Below are 10861 nucleotides of genomic sequence, written 5' to 3' on the forward strand. Positions count from 1 at the left end.
GGACCCCACTGATCCCCCAAAGATTGAATCTATTAAATGGGGTGTCCGAACAGGACACTAGATATAAGATGCTGCCACTAGCTTCTGTGTCACTTAAAGGGGATCTGTCACCAGGTTTTTGTCACCTAATCAGAGAGCAGCATGACGTAGAGACAGAGACCCTGATTCCAGTGATGTGTCACTTACTGGGCTGCTTGCTGTAGTTATAAAATCACGGTTTTATCAGCGGATTATCACTAGAGGACTAGTAAATCTGCTGCCAGGTAGTCCTCCACATTCATGAGTTCTATATAACCCTGTCTCCACCACTGTACTATGCACAGTGTGAACAGAATGCGGCCAATCAATGATGTGGGCGGGGTTATGCAGAGCTCAGCATTCAGAGATTTGCAGCAGAGAAAACTGATTTTTATCAAAGCTGTAGCAAGCAGCCCAGTAAGTGATACATCTCTGGAATCGGGGTCTCTATCTCTGCATCATGCTGCTCTCAGATCAGGTGGTAAAAACCCGGTAACAGGTTCCCTTTAAGTGACACAGAAGGTGATGGCAGCCGGAATCACTGAAATCAGGGTCTCTACCCCTACATCATCTGATTGTTATATATAGCAAAAACCTGGTAACGGATTCCCTGTAAGTGACACAGAAGGTAGTGGCAACAGGAATCACTGGAATCAGGGGCTCTGCCCATACATCATCTGATTTTTATATATAGCAAAAACCCGGTGATGGATCCCTTTAATTAAGATCCTATAGACATCACTTTCCCTAAATGATAATCGAGCAGGTCAGATGGACGGGTACGGACCATCGTTGGTGTCTTCCGTACTCCTGCTATCCCAGTTCCTCTGCCTTTGATGGGCTGGGTTAGCAGGCGCAGAGGTTGGTCCGTATCCACCCATCAGACCCGCTCGGCTCTTACTACCATACAGGGAGAGCGGTCTATCATTTTCATTTCTCCAGGTCCACCATTGCCCGATTGAAGCTTTGTCCAACTGTGCCAGGAGGAATAATTGAGTAGAGCCGACCATTTTATTTTTCTCCAGGTATGTCGGAGCTGTAAGCAACGGATGGTGCGGATCCTGGTGACAGGTTCAGGATAAATCCCCATCAATCTGTCTTTTTACCTGCAGCAATGGCATGCCGAACATCCGTGTTACCGCTGCAGCCATCACGCGGATTACCAGCATGCACGAAATGAGACTGATGGAAATCGAGATCTTCGGCGCTGGAGCTTGGGGAGATTTTACAGATGAGTAATCTTTGATTTACAATTTCCAGATTAATTTATTAAACTGAAAAGTAAGCTGGCTTATCCAGCCAGCCCCCTTTGTATACATCCCTGAGACACAGGTAGAGCCTGTGATGGAGCGCCCCGACGTTGTGCTGCAACTTTCATTATTAAAGAGGCTACCCCATCAACAACATGTATGACTACCATGAAACATGCAGCCGCGGGGACTCGAACATATTATTCGAGCACACCGAAGACACTCTTTCAGCACCGGAGCATGCTCAGATAACACCTTATCCCAGCACGTTCGCTCATCTCTAGTGCTGATCTTTCTCACATTGCACTGGTTACACTTTATGATCATTGCAAAAGCAGCAGAACATTAGGAACCTTAGTGCCACTTAATATTATGTCTCCAAAAGAATAAAAAAAAAAAATCCTATCATTGTCTGTCCACTAGATGGCGACTCTGACCTTTTTGTTTTCTAGCCTATGAATTAGTTACCCCCCTCCTCCCCTGTGTGATTTAGGAGCGATCCATCACAGAAAGGAGCGAAATCTGGGACTTCAGCTCTCATATAAGAAAATGGTATCCTACAACTTTAGCTACTTCCAAAGGAGCCTCGTATGATCTCTTCTGCATTGGGCAATAAGCACCATAGGGGACAATGCACACGATGCGGTTTTTTTTAAGCATTTATTTCCACATTTAAAAAAAAAAAAAATGCATCGACGGGTGATCTACAAGTATTCTGCATATACCATCTTGGATTTTCGTCTTTTTTTTTTCCGGCAGCATTTATTCCTGCATTTTTGGGGGTGACATCACCTCCCCTTTTTGTTTACAGCACCTCCCTGCATTTTTCTGGTGCGGAAAACCTAAAACGCAACATCACTTGTACGTATACGGAAAATGAGCTCCCCATTGAAGTCTACAGAAGGGGAAAAAAAGAAAAAGAAAAGTGCATTAACAATTCAGAAACATTTGCCGCGAGCTCTTAAAAGTCAGCTGGATTTTGCTATGTTTGTTTTTTTTATTAAAAAAAATATTTGCGGGGAAAATAGCACATAAAAAAATGCATTAGGTGCATTAACCCTTTGGGTGAATTCTGTTAATGATGAAATGAAAGAAAAAAAAAAAAAACATCAAAAATGCTAAGTGTGAACAAGCACTTAGACTCCAGACTGATCCTTTTTAGGCTAGATTCACATTTATATAATACATTCTGCTGGATATATACCTGAATTACTAAAAAAACAATCACAAGCCCCTGTATTTATATGTATATGGAAGCATATCCGCAGACTATCTTTTCTTAGGCTTACATTGTATTGTGTTTTTTTTTTTTACGATTACAGAAAAAAAGAAAATACGGTTGACCACATTTTTAATTCCCATGAAAGTCATTTTTGTTTTTACTCCATTTCTCTCAATTGTGAGATGTATTGAAGCATATAGCAGTAAGTTATGTATATGTCTGATCAGGTTCGGACTGTCCCACGGGGGAACAGGGCAATCCTCCGATGGGCCCCTGTGAAGGAGTGCTTATGTGCTATTACTCATGATTCACAATTTGCTGAAAAAAATGTTTATTCTAATCATTATGCAAACTAGCTAGCCAAATTAATATTACATACAAGCAAAAGTAAATTTGTGTACTAGGATCAGGTTATTTTAGCATGTAGGTGGACAGTGGGCAACAAGAATCAATGTTACTGGCGGGCCTTTTCCAACTCAGTCTGATGCTTATGTCATACGTCTGCAGACATGGAAATGTGAACCTAGCTTTATCTCGCAGAGTGTTGCCTAGCCTTAGCTCACAGAGCATTGCCTAGCCTTGGCTCATGGAGCATTGCCTAGCCTTGGCTCATGGAGCACTGCCTAGCCTTTTCTCACAGAGCATTGCCTAGCCTTGGCTCATGGAGCATTGCCTAGCCTTGGCTCACGGAGCATTGCTTAGCCTTGGCTCGTGGAGCAATGCCTAGCCTTTGCTCGTGGAGCAATGCCTAGCCTTGGCTCATGGAGCAACGTCTAGCCTTGCCTCCTGAAGCATTGCCTAGCCTTGGCTCACGAAGCATTGCCCAGACCTGGCTCACGGAGCAATGCCTAGCCTTGGCTCGCGGAGGAATGCCTAGCCTTAGCTCCTGGAGCATTGCCTAGCCTTGGCTCCCGGAGCATTGCCTAGCCTTGGCTCCCAGAGAAATGCCTAGCCTTCGCTCACGGAGCATTGCCTAGCCTTGGCTCACGGAGCATTGCCTAGCCTTGGCTCGCGGAGCATTGCCTAGCCTTGGCTCCCGGAGCATTGCCTAGCCTTGGCTCCCGGAGCATTGCCTAGCCTTGGCTCCCAGAGCATTGCCTAGCCTTGGCTCCCGGAGCAATGCCTAGCCTTGGCTCACTGAGCAATGCCTAGCCTTGGCTCACGGAGCAATGCCTAGCCTTGGCTCACGGAGCATTGCCTAGCCTTGGCTCCCGGAGCATTGCCCAGCCTTGGCTCACGGAGCATTGCTTAGCCTTGGCTCCCAGAGCATTGCCTAGCCTTGGCTCACGGAGCATTGCCTAGTCTTGGCTCGCGGAGCATTGCCTAGCCTTGGCTCGCAGAGCATTGCCTAGCCTTGGCTCACGGAGCATTGCCCAGCCTTGGCTCACGGAGCATTGCCTAGCCTTGGCTCCCAGAGCATTGCCTAGCCTTGGCTCCCGGAGCATTGCCTAGCCTTGGCTCACGGAGCATTGCCTAGCCTTGGCTCACGGAGCATTGCTTTGCCTTGGCTCACTGAGCATTGTCTGGGCTGGATACAATTGTATCAGCTTCTCAGCTTAGAGCAGGACTACTGTATATGCTGTTTTACTGCCTCTAAATGTTGAGGCATAGTCACTTGTCAGTATTTGGTCGGTATTTTGCAGCAGTACGCCAAAGTGAAACTTACAGAGAAAAACTAGAATGGAAAAAGGGACACCTGTATGTTGTAAGCATAAAAGGTTAAAAAAAAAAATCCAGTGATTCCTCCCGTTATTTGCCTTTTTTTCTATGACCTTTATTGTTTCATGTTAGAAATAAAACTGAGAAATATATGCAGAAACCTCGGTGTGTCCCAGGAGCTCAGTTCCCCTTCTCATAATTGTGCTGTGTTTGGCTGTCAGACAACTGGCTGCAGCAGAAGCCTCTCCCTCTGCCCTGTTTGTATTAGGACATATGATGCTAAGACACACCCCTTTGTCCAAAGATGGATCTGAGCAGTTCGAGATTGAGTCATCTTCTCTGCAGGAGTCTGTTTCATGATCATACAGAAAATGTTGCAGACAAACAATGGGGATAAGTACGATATTTCTACTTTTATTACTACATTTAGGGCCCATTCATTATTACATTTGCACCTTTTTTTATTCACTTTTTGGTGTTCTTCACTGTTTTTAATCTGCACTTTATTCTTTTAGTTTCAGCCTTTTTTATGCCTATTTTATATGTATTTGCCTGTTTGTTTGTTTGTTTTTATGTTCCCTATAGTGGAGGGGGATGGGATCCAGATGTCGTCAGACGATTTTTCAATTACAAATTTTATAAAAAGTTTCAAAATTTGATGCAAATTTACTCCAGTCCCCCTTTTGGAGTTATTTTATGTACACCCAGTTATTTTGGTGAAAAATGTGCACCATTTAGCCAAACATGCAATGTTTTGCCCATAGAGATGGTGAAATGGATCAAACGCGGAAATAAGAATTCATATTCATCAATTACATTTTGTCATTTCAATTTTTTAATTGTGTTACTCGTTGGAGTCATTTCCGTCAAATTCTTCAAAATGACGCACATGGTTCATGAATTTTACGCAACATTGAAACAGTTTTTCACTTTTTGTCCTTATTCTGTACTCTTTAGTGCAAAAAGTCAAATGTTTTGTAGAAAAAAAGCCCAAAATTTGAGGCAAACTGGCGTAGATCAATATCACTCCAGGTGACAAATTTAACGATTTCTTAAAAAGTCAAAAACATCAGGAATCCCCAAATCCAGGCCAAAATGCTGAACATAGAAGAAAAAAAAAACACAAAGACATAAAATAGATTCTAAAAAAAAACAAATATTAAAAGATTTTAAAAAAAAAAAAACAAGGGAAAAAAGGGGCACAAATGCAACAATCTATTGGGAGCAAAAAGCATTTTTGTTCTTGCAGTACATTGTTGAATTTGGCAGGAAAAAAATCATCAAATACCTCAAGGCAAAAAAAAAGAAGTGAGTTAAATCACCCCCAAAGAAATGGAAATTATAAATGGGTCCCTTAGTGTTCGTTTAACTAGAAAGAAGGGAATCGGGGAATTTGGAGAATTCGGGGACCCATCAAAACCGTAGTTCTAGGCCCCATAGAAGTTTTACCTTTTCAGATTCTGTATTAATCTCTTAGCAGGTTTGTGTAATCTGAGGGCAGCATGAGGTAGGGGCTGAGATTCTGATTTCAGTGACACGTCAGTTATTAAGCTGTTTTAATACAAAGAGTGTTTTATCAGCAGGAGATAATCATTGCCGGAATGGTGCTCACATGCATCCTGGTCCAACCCCGCCCACAGCACTGATTAGCTGCTTACAGTCAATATACAGTGTAGAAAGAAAGCTGTCAATCAGGAGTGTGGGTGGAGTTAGCTTTGTGAGCTCTTCTACATCTAAAAACTCTGATTGTATAACAATTGCTGCACCCAGTAAACTAACGTTAGATATAAATGTAATAGAAAAATGCAGTAAAAATCAACAAAACATATTAAGCAAATATAGATCCCACAGCGTGGAACACCCGACACACATTTCGCCGGTGGCTTTGACGAGGAAAAGGTTAGTATCATGAGATTTTAAACCTGAAAGGACCAATCAGATTCTTGCCTTTTCCTCTTTCCTTTGTCAAAGCCACCTGCAAAACGCGCGTCGGGTCTTGCAGATGCTGTGGGGTTTGTATTTACTTTAATATGCTTTGTTGATTTCTACTGCATTTTTCTACCAGTATCTCCTGATGTTTTATTGCTCTATATGTTTGTCTCGGTTTGAACATTTCAGTAGGGGTCATTTTGATTATACTGATATACACTCCTTTGACTTTTTCCCCATTACTTACCTCCAGTATTTATTGATGAGCACATGTCCCTTTATTTTATACTACTTCATTGTTCCTATATTCACACATCAGGATGATTACTTTACTGTACTGTTATGTAAAGTCTGCATGCTCTCTGACACTGGTCACTTTTGACCAAAAGGTCACCGAGCAACCCAGTTAGTGACACATCACTGTAATCAGGCTCTCTGTCTCTACCTCATGCTGCTCCCAGCTGAGGTACCAAAAACCCACTGACACTTTATATAAGAGCAGCATGATATAGGGGCAGTGGCGCTGATTCCAGTGATGTGCCACTTACTGGGCTGCTTGGTGTAATTTTGATAAAAGCACAGTTTTAGCAGCAGGAGATTATCACTAGAAGACTAGTAAACCTGCTTTCGTGTAGTCCTCCATATTCATGAGCTCTATATAAGCTCTGCCCCCACCACTGATCGGCAGCTTTCTGCCTCTGCGCAGTGTACACAGAAAGCGGCCAATCGGTGGTGTGGGCGGAGTTATACAGAGCTCAGCATTTAGAGAACTGCTAGATCTGCATCAGATAAAACTGCTATTGTAAGAAAATGACAGCAAGCAACCTAGTAAGTGACACATCCTTGGAATCAGGGTCTCTGTCCCTACACCATGTTTCTCTCAGATTACAAAGAAAAATCCCAGTGACAGAATCCCCTTAAACAGATGGCAATAAGTCATTGGCCGCTGCGTTACAGTTCTGTGCCCTGTACACGAGACCTAAAGGACATTCGTATTCCCATTAGCGCCCTAGTTAGGCGCATACCTTCCACTCGCAAACAACTGTCCGGGCTATAGGAATCCTAAAATATCTAGAGAGCATGATATCAACTGCTGAACCCTCGCTGGCATTACAGGCGGCTTGATTTTTTTTCTGTAATTGGATATGTCATTTTCTTGAATATAATCCACCTTAATTAGTCCTCCTTGTATATGAAAGCAACTGGGCAATTTCTCTCGACAGCCCTAATCTGTTAATGCACGTATAATAAGTTCTTAATCAGATCTCTCACCACTTTGCGCTGGGTCATTTAATACGTTGATAGGACAAACAAAAGATTGCACCATCCATAGTAGTGAAATATCTGCCAATGACCCGAATTCTGTCCCCTTCTCCCAGTGTTCACCCCCGGATCCTGGCTGCCCATCGAACAGACGGAATCTGAAATCTGACCTCTGCTTAATAAAGTCATTCTGTTAATTGTGGCTCATTACGTGATTACACAGATACAGAACCCGGCGTAGAGTGGTAGTTAGATGGGTGCCTCATGGAAGTGCGAGCTGAGAGCACTTTTGTAGATTTGCCGGAGGTCTTACTTGGCACAAATTTGAGTAGATTGAACTTAACAATCATTAAGGGTTCGCTCCATTTATCTGCTGCCAGAAATCTTGGCCAAGGATCTTAGAGTTTCTCCAAACCCCTTTATTTACTTACTTATTTTAGCCTCCATCAGCGATCGCCTTCTCCTCTTGGGATTACGATTGTAATGTCTCCTAGTCAAAAAGAATTACCATTACAATGGGGAAAAGTTATTATATATCCCGACATCACAGTACAGTAAATCTGCTCTGGCTGATTCATACTATGGGGACTTCTGGTCCCAGATGAACTACATATGTTACAGATGCTGTGATTGCGTCTGCCATTGTTGGAGTGATTCTACATTACTGACACGTAGAGGAAATAATCACGTACATGATTTTATTGTATCACTCCAGAAAGGATCCTGATACTAACTGCTGAGAACAGTGGGAAGGCGCTCACTTTTGAAGAATGTGCACCTGCTAGACCGCTAGGTTCCTATGAAGATCTTTATAATTATGGGTTTTCCATACTGTCCCTATTTAAGCGCTAAAAGGTTTTATCCAATCTTAGGGTACAAGTCTACAGTGGGTACGGAAAGTATTCAGACCCCTGAAAATTTGTCACTCTTTGCTTCAATGGAGCAATTTGGTAAATTCAAAAATGTTAATTTTTTTCACATTAATGTGCACTCTGCACCCCATCTTGACTGAAAAAAACAGAAACGTAGAAATTATTGCAAATTTAATAAAAAAGAAAAACTGAAATATCAAATGGTCATAAGTATTCAGACCCTTTGCTCAGACACTCAAATTTAAGTCACATGCTGTCCATCTCCTTGTGATCCTCCTTGAGATGGTTCTACTCCTTCATTATAGTCCAGCTGTGTTTAATTAAACTGATAGGACTTGATTTGGAAAGGCGCACACCTATCTATATAAGACCTCACAGCTCACAGCGCATGTCAGACCAAATGAGAATCATGAGGTCAAAGCAACTGGCCAAGGAGCTCAGAGACAGAATTGTGTCAAGGCACAGATCTGGCCAAGGTTACAACAGAATTTCTGCAGTATTCAAGGGTCCTAAGAGCACAGCGGCCTCCATAATCCTTAAATGGAAGAAGTTTGGGACCACCAGAAGTCTTCCTAGACCTGGCCGTCCAGCCAAACAGCAATCGTGGGAGAAGAGCCTTGGTGAGAGAGGTAAAGAAGAACCCCAAGATCACTGTGGCTGAACTCCAGAGATGCAGTAGGGAGAAAGTTCCATAAAGTCAACTATCACTGCAGCCCTCCACTAGTTGGGCCTTTATGGCAGAGTGGTCAGACGGAAGCCTCTCCTCAGTGCAAGACATATGAAATCCTGCATAGAGTTTGCTAAAAACACATGAAGGACTCGCAGATTATGGAAAATAAGTTTCTCTGGTCTGATGAGACGAAGATAGAACTTTTTGGTGAAAATTCTAAGCGATATGTGTGGAGAAAACCAGGCACTCCTCATCACCTGCCCAATACAATCCCAACAGTGAAACATGGTGGTGGCAGCAACATGCTATGGGGGTGTTTTTCAGCTGCAGGAACAGAACAACTGGTTGTCATTGTAGGAAGCATAAATGCGGCCAAGTACAGAAATATCCTGGATGAAAACCTCTTCCAGAGTGCTCTGGACCTCAGACTTGGCCGAAGGTTCCCCTTCCAACAAGACAATTACCCTAAGGACCAAGCTAAAATAAGGAGTGGCTTCGGAATAACTCTGTGACCATTCCTGACTGGCCCAGTCAGAGCTCTGACCTAAACCCAATTGAACATCTCTGGAGAGACCTGAAAATGGTGTCCACCAACGTTCACCATCCAACCTGACGGAACTGGAGAGGATCTGCAAGGAGGAATGGCAGAGGATCCCCAAATCCAGGGGTGAAAAAACTTGTTACATCATTCCCAAGAAAACTCATGGCTGTGCTAGCTCAAAAGGTGCTTCTCCTCAATACTGAGCAAAGGGTCTGGATGCTTATGACCATGTGATATTTCAGTTTTTCTTTTTTAATAAATTTGCAAAAATGTCTACATTTCTGTTTTTCTAGTCAAGATGGGGTGCAGAGTGTACATTAAAGAGAAAAAAAATGAACTTTTTTGAATTTTCCAAATGGCTGCAATGAAACAGAGTGAAAAATTTAAAGGAGTCTGAATACTTTCCATATCCGCTGTATGTGACTGCAGACTTGTGAGTCCTCACATCATGTGCAATACGCACTCTAAGGATCCTCTGGTGCCAGCGGTGGTAATGGGGGGGATGTTGCATGACCGCAAGTATACAATTTGTATACATGCAGTCACATGCTGACTAGACGTTCACGGCCTTGATCAATCTACACATAATTACCCACTCCCGACATTGGAGAATCCTTGCAATGTGCATGATGTGAGGATTAACAAGTCTGCAGTCACATAGAGTGACTGTGGACTTGTAGCATAAGGCTGGACAACCCCTTTAAGCCTAGATGAATGCCTGTTCTTAACGTGTTCTTGTTCTTTTATATAAAATTGAAAGAATGGTCTGGCCCCTTTTATGCACCACAAAAAGATAAAACTGTTATTGGTGCACATCCCAGTGTAATATGTTCAGGAACTATCCCTATTCAGCATTCTGGCAGCACTAAATGTGCAGGAACTTCTTTTCTCCTAACTTACCTGTATGTCATTGTGCCTGCCATTATCCGATGGTTTGCCTGTCCCATACTGAAAGGTCGCCTCTCTGTGATGCCTCCATGACTTTTGACCAACATGACGGTAGAAGCAGAGCGATAAAACCCAGCCTCACTTCAATAACCCATCTCCTCTGCTGCTAGATACAAATTACAGATAAACAGGAGACAACTATTGGCCAGCACTTGGCCACCATTGGGTATCCCAACCTCTTACAACATCCTCAATAGGCTCCAGATGGGTCAAAACGACCAGTGCCACGGACTTCATCCAGGTAGTGATGTGCGTACGCAAAGTATGACCACAGTTGGTCCATACATGATTGTTTAAGGCCAAGACTACAAGCCTTAAATGTTTTGTTGCACCAAATCGTAGCACAGGGGAAGTGCATTCATATTGATTAATAATAAAAGCTTGCAGGCAGTGCGGGAGACCGTGAGACCAGGACTGTAGCCTAAGGTTTGACTCTTCTTGATCTTGACCACATGGATATGTCATTGTTGGCTGGGGGAACACTTTAAA

At 43.0% G+C, this 10861-nt stretch overlaps 1 long non-coding RNA gene across 3 annotated transcripts in view; it reads right to left on the reverse strand.

Moving 5' to 3' along the window:
• Nucleotides 1–10505, reverse strand: part of LOC138647621 (uncharacterized) — a 62167-nt gene extending 51662 nt beyond the window's left edge. For 2 of the 3 annotated variants that reach the window (XR_011315012.1, XR_011315014.1), the window contains exons 1-2: nucleotides 10325–10505; nucleotides 7773–7831 (exon numbers count right to left, since the gene is read on the reverse strand). This is a non-coding gene — a long non-coding RNA (uncharacterized lncRNA). Of the gene's footprint in view, nucleotides 1–2011; nucleotides 2164–7772; nucleotides 7832–10324 lie in introns of those variants that run through there. The other variant, XR_011315013.1, reaches the window with a different exon arrangement.
• Nucleotides 10506–10861: the final 356 nt, after the last annotated feature.

The sequence above is a fragment of the Ranitomeya imitator genome, chromosome 8 (assembly GCF_032444005.1).
Source record: "Ranitomeya imitator isolate aRanImi1 chromosome 8, aRanImi1.pri, whole genome shotgun sequence".
In the NCBI taxonomy this organism is placed as follows: domain Eukaryota; kingdom Metazoa; phylum Chordata; class Amphibia; order Anura; family Dendrobatidae; genus Ranitomeya; species Ranitomeya imitator.